We start from the raw sequence: 9,899 nt of genomic DNA on the forward strand, positions 1-9,899 counted from the left end.
CATTGAGGGAAAATATGCAGCCTCCAAAAGCATCCATCACCATGTATTATCCAACAAAAACACCATTGCAATACAACCATGGAGGTCTTTAAATTCATAGCCACAACCAAGAAATCTATGTGAACAATCATAAATCCATACATCCCATGCCATGCTTCCAACCTTCACAAATGATCCCTTGGCTAACCTTTCAAGCCTTGTCCCACTCGACTCTTTCCCTTTTTGCCTTTTTTTCTTCTCACTTTTCTCACACAACAACTACCCTTGTGGCTACTTATATAGTAGCAAGTCCGAAAAAACCACCAAGTGGTATTACATAGACCATGTGCTACCTAACCCATTGACCCCAGATTTAATATTGTAAATTTAATTATTTTCCACAATATTAAATAATCACATGAAATATTGTCACAATTTTAGAATATAACTCATCAAGTATATCTCATGGTAATCTTTACATGTTGCATGTCCATCTAGGTGCAACATTACATAATAAAATAAAATAATACAACATAACAATATTATGCAATGTGTGCAACACCCATTATCTCAACATTATTGGAATTCCATTCCCTATAGTGGTAGGTCTATATTCATGTGCCTCTAGATCAAATGCTCAATTTTTAGTAAAATTTTTTGAGACTTACATTAAATTTTTAGATTATGAGGTGCTCAAACCTCAATATGATCTAGTGAATTTTGTTAAGGATCTTCTGAAGTTGGGGTATTCCTACAAACATGTCCTAAATATTGAAGATTTCTAGTTTGGGTTTCTCAATGAGTACCAAAATCAAGAGAGATTTTGGTCAAGGCTTACCATTGATGAATTAAAATTTTATTTTAAAAAAAAATTATATCTTCAATCTTGCAAATGATGATGTTGATCTCATTTTGGTTTTGACATATGAGTGGCAATACATTGAAGTTATTACTTAGTAGTACTTAGTACATGTCAAGAAAGTAGTGTATATCGAGCATAAGGTGTCAAATAATGCATGTTGAGAAAAATGTACAGTATGTGTTGAGCAGATAGTAAGTGCTGAGTCACTCAAGTGACAAGCAAGCTAATACATGCTGAGTCATTCAGATGTTGAGTCATTTAGAGGCTATGTTACAACATTGAAGATATAATGGATGTCAAGCATCAACGGCTTCAAGTGCCAAGTAAATAGTGTTGGACGTAGATGTTTGTAATGGCACAAACTCCTATGTAATCCATTTTAGGCTGACTTAAGATTTTTTTTACAATTCTAGAAGATAAGAATGAATCTACATTTAGAATCCCTATACACCACATGCAGCCAATTAGATAAAAAAATGAATTAAGCTGTAAAAGGGGTGAGTCACAATCATTGATTCCTACCTAACCTTAGGTCACCTAAGTTATTTTAAAGAGGGAAAACCTTGAAATAGTATGTGTGTGAAGAGAGAGGTTTGCATGCACAAACATAGCATTCATGGTAACTAAGGAGTTGTGAGAGAGATATGAATTACAAAATTAGTTAGAGAGAATAGAGAAAATAAGATAGAGGATAGAAGTGATACATCTGATTAGGAGGATCAAGTATACATTAGGAAATAGGAGATCTGATGTCTAGTAGAGAGGTGCTGACCGAGGGATAAAGGCTAAAACATTCTAATGGGTGAATTAGTAAAAATCTCTTAATAGAGTAGTCCTAGTAGGATTTTGTAAATTTTTTAATACGGTGATTACTTTATTGTAAGCCGAAGTCCTTTAACCAAGCACACTTTTAGTAGGGTGTTAAAATTCTTTAATAGGGTGAGACCTAACAATCTTTGTAAGCCTTTAACAAGGTAGACCTTTCATAAGATAGATCATAGTATATGATCAAACTTAGTGTAACATTAATTAGCTAACTTTACAACTATAGTAGTAAAGATTTGTGGGTGTCATCTTCAGCCCAGGTTTACCTTGTCATTGGAGGGTTTCTGGGTAACCAAATATCTTGTATCATATGTGTTAATTGTTTTCATGCTATGGATGAATATGTTTAGTTTTGTATTTTAGTTTATATGAAAATTGTGAGGTGGATGTGTGGTGAATGTTTTAATGGTTAGAGTTTTGAAGTACTGATTCACACCCCCCCCCCCCCTCCAGAGTTTACTTTTCCTATTGTTATTTCCAATAGATGGAGCCTACATGCACTCCACTTCTTATGAGAAGATCAAGGGCATACCAATTCTATCTCCCCCACTTGTAGATCCATTCATTGACACCATGGAGATTCTCATGCAAGGTATAATTAGAAGAATTGAAAAATGGGTGGAGTGGACCCGAGCATGAAAGAAAACTGGGAGCACTAGTTCTATGGGTGAAGTATCTACTAGAGCCACCCAATTAGCCATGGCTACAACCACAAAAACATCTATAGGGCCATTAAAATACATTGGCCAAGGAGGAAACCAGCGTCCAAAAAAGAATGTGGCACTCACCCCTACCTGAAAAAACATCAGGAAGACTAGAGAGAAGGAAGATGACAAGGATAAGAGGAAGGAATAAGAAAAATTAGTGACTAAGCCATCTTCCCCTATTCAAGTCATCAATTTGGATGGTGATACTAACCCCATGGATGGCCAAGAATAGGAAGAATCTCAGCAAGGGGATACATTATCCATTTTGAAAACCAAGGTAACAACCTTCCTTGTTGCTTCCCAGAGCAATCCAACTCCATTGATTCTAAGGATTTTGTTTGACCCATCTGCATTACAATCTGCTATCAATTATCTCTCTATAGAGTCTTGGATCAAAGAGATCATTGATAGGAAGAAGAGGAGATATGAGGATGTAGCCCTATCAAAGGACTTGATCACACAAGTTACCTCCTCCCAGCCATCAAAGAAAGTAAAGAAGCAGAAGATAGTTGTTGCATTGGTTACAGATGCAATGATTGGCCACATGCTAGTTGAGATTGTCAAGCCTCAAAACAAGGGAAGATTTTTTAACCTAAAAAGAAGGAAGATTTTATGAGCTCTCAAAGGATGACTTCCAAACTAGGAAATTAGATCTTGTCATTCTAGTTCATGACTCCAAGATGAACATGTGGAAGTCAACTTATGAGAAAATTAAGAACAAGCTAGAAAAGCTAAGAGCAAACAAGGAGATATTAAAGGCCTCAAATAGAGAGCTATTGGGATACATAAATTTTGCACTTGGGAGTACTTCTTCCAATCAATTTGACCCAAATGCAGAGGAAAACAAGAACTTACTACTCAAGCTACAAAAAGAAAGACAATTCAGGTAAGTAGGTTGAGCATGGGTAGATCAGATAAAGGCTCAAGGTCCCCTACTGGTTGAGAATCTAAGAAGCCTAGTATTGGATGCTCACAAGCTCAAAGAGGCAGCTTCATATCATCAAACAACCATACAAAAGGTAGTAGACAAGCTAACAGTATGATTGGCCCTTCTACAAGAAGTGATAGACATGAAGACCAATGTGGTCATTTCTCATGGGATTCTAAAGACTGGCAAGGAGTCACTATTACACTAGAAATAATCCTTGGAATTTTTCATAGAAAGCTTCATGAGATTTGCAAATCAACTCAAAGATGTGCATCACCTAGTGCAAAAGATCATTGAAAAGTTGTTTCATTATTTGAAGATCTTGCACATAAAGTTCTTTGTGTCAATAAATGGCAAGCTTATGAACATTAAGAGAATGAAGCCCAAGTTCCTAGAAATTTTTTATGAATCCACTAACCACCTCAACTTCCAAGTGTCCAAGATCCAAGAAGTCTCAATAGTGGATGCAGTCATATGGAAAGAAATGGAGAAGTTCCAATCAAGAGTGGCTAGAATTGATGAACTAATAGAAATACATGACTACTGAATGATCTAAGCTGATAATATCCTCATTCTAGGTGTCAAGGAGCTAGATAAAGTAACCAAAGCCATGAAAGCTTATAGAGATAAGTTAGTTACTTGTGAGAAGACATGATTTTCTAATGCTTTTCCAAACATTTATCATTCTTCTTCTTCTCTTTTCTAATTTTAGCCATTCTTGGCATTTTGCTAATCTCTATAATAAACAATGATTCAAGCTTGTCCTATTTTTAGTCTTTCTATTTAGAGATGCTCTATAAATGTAATCATCCAATATAACCAACCATTTTGAGAATGGCTATAAATGTAGTCTTTGATGAAGTTGATAAGATCAGAAAAAATCACTTTGGGAAAACCCCTATAGTTGGGACTATTGTGTGTGACTCTAAGTTCATTTTAAGTGTTTTTTGTTCATTTAGTTTAGACTAGAGGATATGGAATGATTTTTTAATGTTTAAAGTTGAATGAAAGTGAATAATCGTGGCTTTATTTCCTTCATTCAATAGATTGTATGTCTTACTCTCTTCAGCATAAGCATGTCTTCTATTCTCTCTGTTGGTTATCATGGTCTATGTGTTTAATTTAGTTCATTGCATAAGGAAGCCATTAACTGCATAATCATGGAGTTACTTATTCCATCATCTCTTCCTCTCTTTGTGTTGTTGTAGTTATTTTTGCATGTTTTCTTTTCTCTGCATTGTTAATCTGAGTAGATTGTATTTTGTGTGTTAATCCCCCTCCTCTACCTAGGTTGTTCAAAGTGTTAAGAAACTTGGTTTTTACCTCTTTTTCTCTTTGGTTAAGAGCATACCCCAAAAACTAGAAAGACAAATTCATTGCATATCTCACACATATAAGGGAGGTTGACCTATCAATTCAAGGCCTTTGATAGATTACTAAACTAACCCATTTTGTTGCTAACTTAATTGTTTTCCATAAGGCATTGGGCAAGTTTAGGGTCAAGGCATAAATCAAAATATCAAGGAAGACAAGTTGTCAAGCAACATAGATTTCCTTTCTTCAATATCTCAAATTGATCTTCTTATTTGATATGCTTTGTTTTTTCCTTCACTGGTAGGTTGCTCTATATGATCTCCTATCTAACTTATTCTTCCTTGATATGTTCTAAGCATGTTCACTCCTTTATGCTCACTTCCATTCATCATTATGACTTTAGTGTTAGAACCCTTCTTAAATAGATAATCATAGAAATATATAGATCTTAATCAACAATCCATATTTCATCATTTTGTCATTTTACCCTTCTAATTTTCTAATTGGTTAATATTCTTTTCTTATGATTAATGCCTTCTAATAAAATATGTAATCTACTCCTTAATTGTCTCTACAATCTTTAAATGTAATTTAGAATTTAGCTAAAATGCTTGACATAAGTGTTTATGTCATTACACACTCATATGTCAAAACTAGTTTACTCAACCTTTGAATGTTCTGATGCTCGATCATAACTAACATCCATGTTGTCACTCGACTTCTATAGGCTCAACATATACTAACTTACTTGGTCATTGATTAACTTTCCATTGCTCATTCTCTATTATTTTACTAGACATGAATGTTTTCCTGGTCTCTACTGGGGTGCTCGAAAACCTTTGACATGCTCAACATGTGAAGAAATATAAACAAGCTCTTTGTAGCTTGGCCTTCTCTGGATGGCTTAGTCACAATGATGGTCAACCAACGCTGACTTGGAAATGACTAAGTGTTAGACACTAATAGGAAACTTGGGCTTAGAGATTAAAAAAAACTCCCCCTTTGACATTAGTGGCAAAAACACTTTGTCATGACTTAGCAATCCACACAAAATCAAATATGGTGCTCCCCCTAAGATTGTAACTTGGTCTTCAAAACTCATCTCTGTTATACAATATATACATGTCTATAAACTCTTATGCTAACTCATCTGATAACTCTAGTTCTAATCTTCCCTTGCTATATATTAGATATTCCCCCCTTTTTTGACTCCTTGTTCTAGTCATAAGTAAATTTTCCTCTTTATTTATGTCATGAAGATATTTCCCCCTTTTTTTGGCACTTATGGCTTGGGGTTTGCAGGGGTCACTTGGTATTTATCCAAAAATGTTTTGTCACTGGCCAAATTTCTTCAAGTCCTTTATTGCATCTATCTCTTGTTGATTCTATGAGTTGAATGTGAATTTCTAATTGAGCAACTAGATCAATTAGGTTCTCTATTGATGAAAGATGGGAATCTTTCCTTATAAGATTCTGGGCCACAGATAATTCCTTCTAATTTATCTCCAAATGGGGTAGTAGCATGAATTAGATTGAAATCAATTTATTCCTAATGTCACTTTCTCTAGCCATTAAGTTGGCTAATCTCTAATGATAAAATGCCAATTTATTATATGAATATGAGCTTGAACTTGCATTCTTTATCAAAGAAATAGTACATGCCTTTGTATTTGCATGTATCATATCAATAGAACTTTGATTCTCCAATGTGAAGAACTCAACATCAAAAAGTTTCATATACAAAGAATGAATGAGCCAACTGAGTGGTAAGGTTAGAAAGCTCAAGCTTCCTAATTACAAGTTCTATTGAGAATTTCTCCAAAACTTTGTGCTCAAATTTATTTTCACACCATCTCATCAATTTTTAATTGGTCTCTATATCTTCTATTTTAAATTTATCAACTATATACAGAAGTTGATCCAAAATTTGATGTTGCTCATTAACATTAGAAATCTAAAAAGCATCAATAAAATATCTTTGATATTATGTAATACCTACTTTTTCTTATGTTCTCTTCTCAATTGTTCTTTTTCTTATGACTCAACAAGGATTTGCAATTCTTGCATTTGTTCTAGAGTCATGTTATTCAGGTCATACATAGGTAGTGCGATGACCTCATCTAAACTCACTATCTCCTCTTGTGTTTCATCTTTGTGTGTCATTATCTATAATCGAGGGGTGCTATCACTACATAGTGATACCTATAGTTATTTTTCCTTTGCACTCAATCTAGGTGTCTTCTCCTATGGATTTGATAATACATGTTGTATAGGTGTAACAATTAATGTCTCTATTGATATGACACTCAATAGTTGTATAAGAACTTGAATAGCCTCTTGTTCTTTGGATTTCTCTATCTTTGTCAAAAAAAATTCCTATTTTGCCTCTTTCTCATCTAGTTTATCATTTGTGACATGAGTGAATTGTGGAAACACAATGATTGCCTTACCTTGTTGCTCAACACTCATTTCAAAAGTAACTGTAACTTATGTACCTTGAAAATTATTAGTATTTGCACTATCAATCCTTGGATAATCATGTATTTGTAACAAAACTAGATTGGTGGATGGTAGAGAGGTATCTAAGGCATTTGATTGAGAATTTTTCAAATCTTCCTCAGTTAATACATTATGATTCAATGGAGATGAATTGGGAATGTCCTCAATGGTGATAACATCTTATTATTCACACCCTTCTACCAATTGCCTTATTTCTTCTACTAGCTTTGCAACTTCATCATCATCATCTTGCTCTTCTAATTCTACTACACCTTTACCTTCTTCTTTTTCATTAGCCAATGGAAAAAGAAATCCAATTTCTTTCTTCAATATAAGAATGCTCTCTTTCTTTACTTCATGGGCTTTATTCTTCAAAATTTTGTAATCTCTCTCCTTAGGTATGAATTTCTTTACAAAATATTTTAGGGCTCTGTGTGTGTGTGTGTGTTTCCAAAATCATGCATTATTTGTGCTAATGTGGTGTCCCTTATTTTTTTTTCAATGGACAATAACCAGTTCCACTTAGCATCTAATTTATTGTATAAATATTCAAGAATGTTTTCACCTAATTCTATAGGTGTGTATCTAAACTTTATCATCATATCCATCATATCTTTCTCAAGCTTCACTTGATAATTTTTATTTAAATAATCATAATTAATTTTCTTGATTGCTTCTATACTAGTTGATTCTCTAATTGTCTGACATACCTGATCAACAATCATCAGAGGTAGTCTAGGTACAATATAAAGCTTAGATTGATAGACTTACTTTCTTTATTGTCTTCCTGCTCTTCAAGTGTCACAAATAATCTTCTCCTTGGCCTCTTGGGTAAGCTTTTCTTTTGTGTTTTGGTCAGCTTCCTCTTTGTTGGGCTTTCTTTTTCTTTTATAGTTGGGGATTGAGTTGCCTTTGATCTTGTGATCACTCTTCTCTTTGGTTCTAACTTTGGTGGTGTGAAAACCTTATTTTCACCTTTCTTTAGATCCTCCTTTACCTTGGATCAACAATTACTACTTTCTTTTGTTTCATTGTCTTGGGCTTGGTAACAACTAGCTCTTTTCCCTTTGACTCTTTGTCTTTAGCTACATCATCATATTCCTCATCCTCACCTTTACCTTCAATTATCTTAAGTTGACCTTTGTCAAGTTTTCCCTCAGCCTTTTTAATCATCCTTTTTATTTTCCTATCTATCTTGGGCACTTTTGTTTCCATTTACATCTTAATCTTAGTTGTCTCATTGGTACAAAAAGGCTTGACATCTTTGTCAATTTCTTAAGATAATAATATAGCCACTACTGTTGTAACCTCATAAACATTAGCTTCATATTACATTGGCCTTAGCCATGCAACCCTTGGTAGTACTACATGTGCATAGATGAAATCTATATCTACCATAAAACATATATCATCAAAATAATTATCTACTATTGACTTAGGTATCCTCATCCTATTTTTCATCTTATTCTTGAATTCTTCAAAGTAATTTTTCATTATTGTCTCAAATTTTTCTCCCAATTGATTGATTAGGTCACTTATCTTCTCAATTGTGAGTTTGTTCCTTTCCCATGAAATTGTGTCAATGATGGGGAATAAATTTTGTACATAGAAAACTATACAGATAAGTAAGGATCCAAACTTACATGAAGTATTTTGCACCTTCCTTATCGCTATAAGATTCTCATATAGTTATTGTAGTTGCAACTCGGCAAGATCCTAACTATGATCTTTCTTTACAAATTTTTTATCCCAAGTCCACTACAATGCAAGGAATTCTATTCAATTCCCTCAACTAATAGAATTTTTGTGTAATCACACATACTAAAAATTCAATGATTAGATCATCAATCCTATTGATTGACATACCATGACCATTCTACTTCGCCTTCATTAATTATTGAATGACATCTTTAGTAGCACATATCATTGCCTTTGGTCCATCCAAAGTAGGGTAACATGTGACTCGATGAATGATAGCCTTGTTTATCTTAATTGGTCCACCCTCTAACCATATCTTCATATCATGAACTTGGCTTAATACAATCTTTACCCATTCAACCTTAAAAACCTTTGGAAAGGCTAGGGCATAGATTAGCCATTTCTTGGCAACAATTTTCTTCTCATCCCTTAAAACTCCATTATAAAAAAAAAATTCATATGCTACTCAAAGTTCATAATCTCCAATTTTTTCCACTTTTCACATATAACAAGATCTTACATCATGAATCATTAACAATCTAGGTGGAATTGACAACAAAGTGCTAGATTCATCACCAATCAATGCAACGTTTGGATATTCCTTATATTTTAGTGAACACTGATTATTCCTCACAATTTGTGCATTACTCTCCCTCAAAATTTCCTTTGTAGATGTAGATGCATAAGATGCCATTTCAAAACTAGGGTTTGAACAAATTTATTTCAACAACTTCAAAAACAACTTACTTGGCAGTAGACTTTACTTACTGTGTCCTTCGAAATTTTCCAATGGCATGCTATGATTCGCTTGTATGTCATTAAATTTTCCTTAATTTCCTCTAAATCACTTGTGCACTAAAAATCACTTTTTAAAATGAAAATGAGTACCAAAACTTGATATATACCTTCAATATTGTCATTTAGGTCTACAATAAATATATTGTACTTTGGTAGGTGCACCTGTCTCAACCTTCACAAATTGTGTTTGTGGTTCTTTTCATTCAAATACTCAATCACCATTACTTTTCTTAGTTAATACTATTTTTTTCGACCAATACATTAGCTCAATTGATGTAAACTCTCAGTC

This window comes from Cupressus sempervirens, chromosome 5 (assembly GCF_028749045.1).
Source record: "Cupressus sempervirens isolate cs-2001-9-10 chromosome 5, ASM2874904v1, whole genome shotgun sequence".
Lineage (NCBI taxonomy): Eukaryota > Viridiplantae > Streptophyta > Pinopsida > Cupressales > Cupressaceae > Cupressus > Cupressus sempervirens.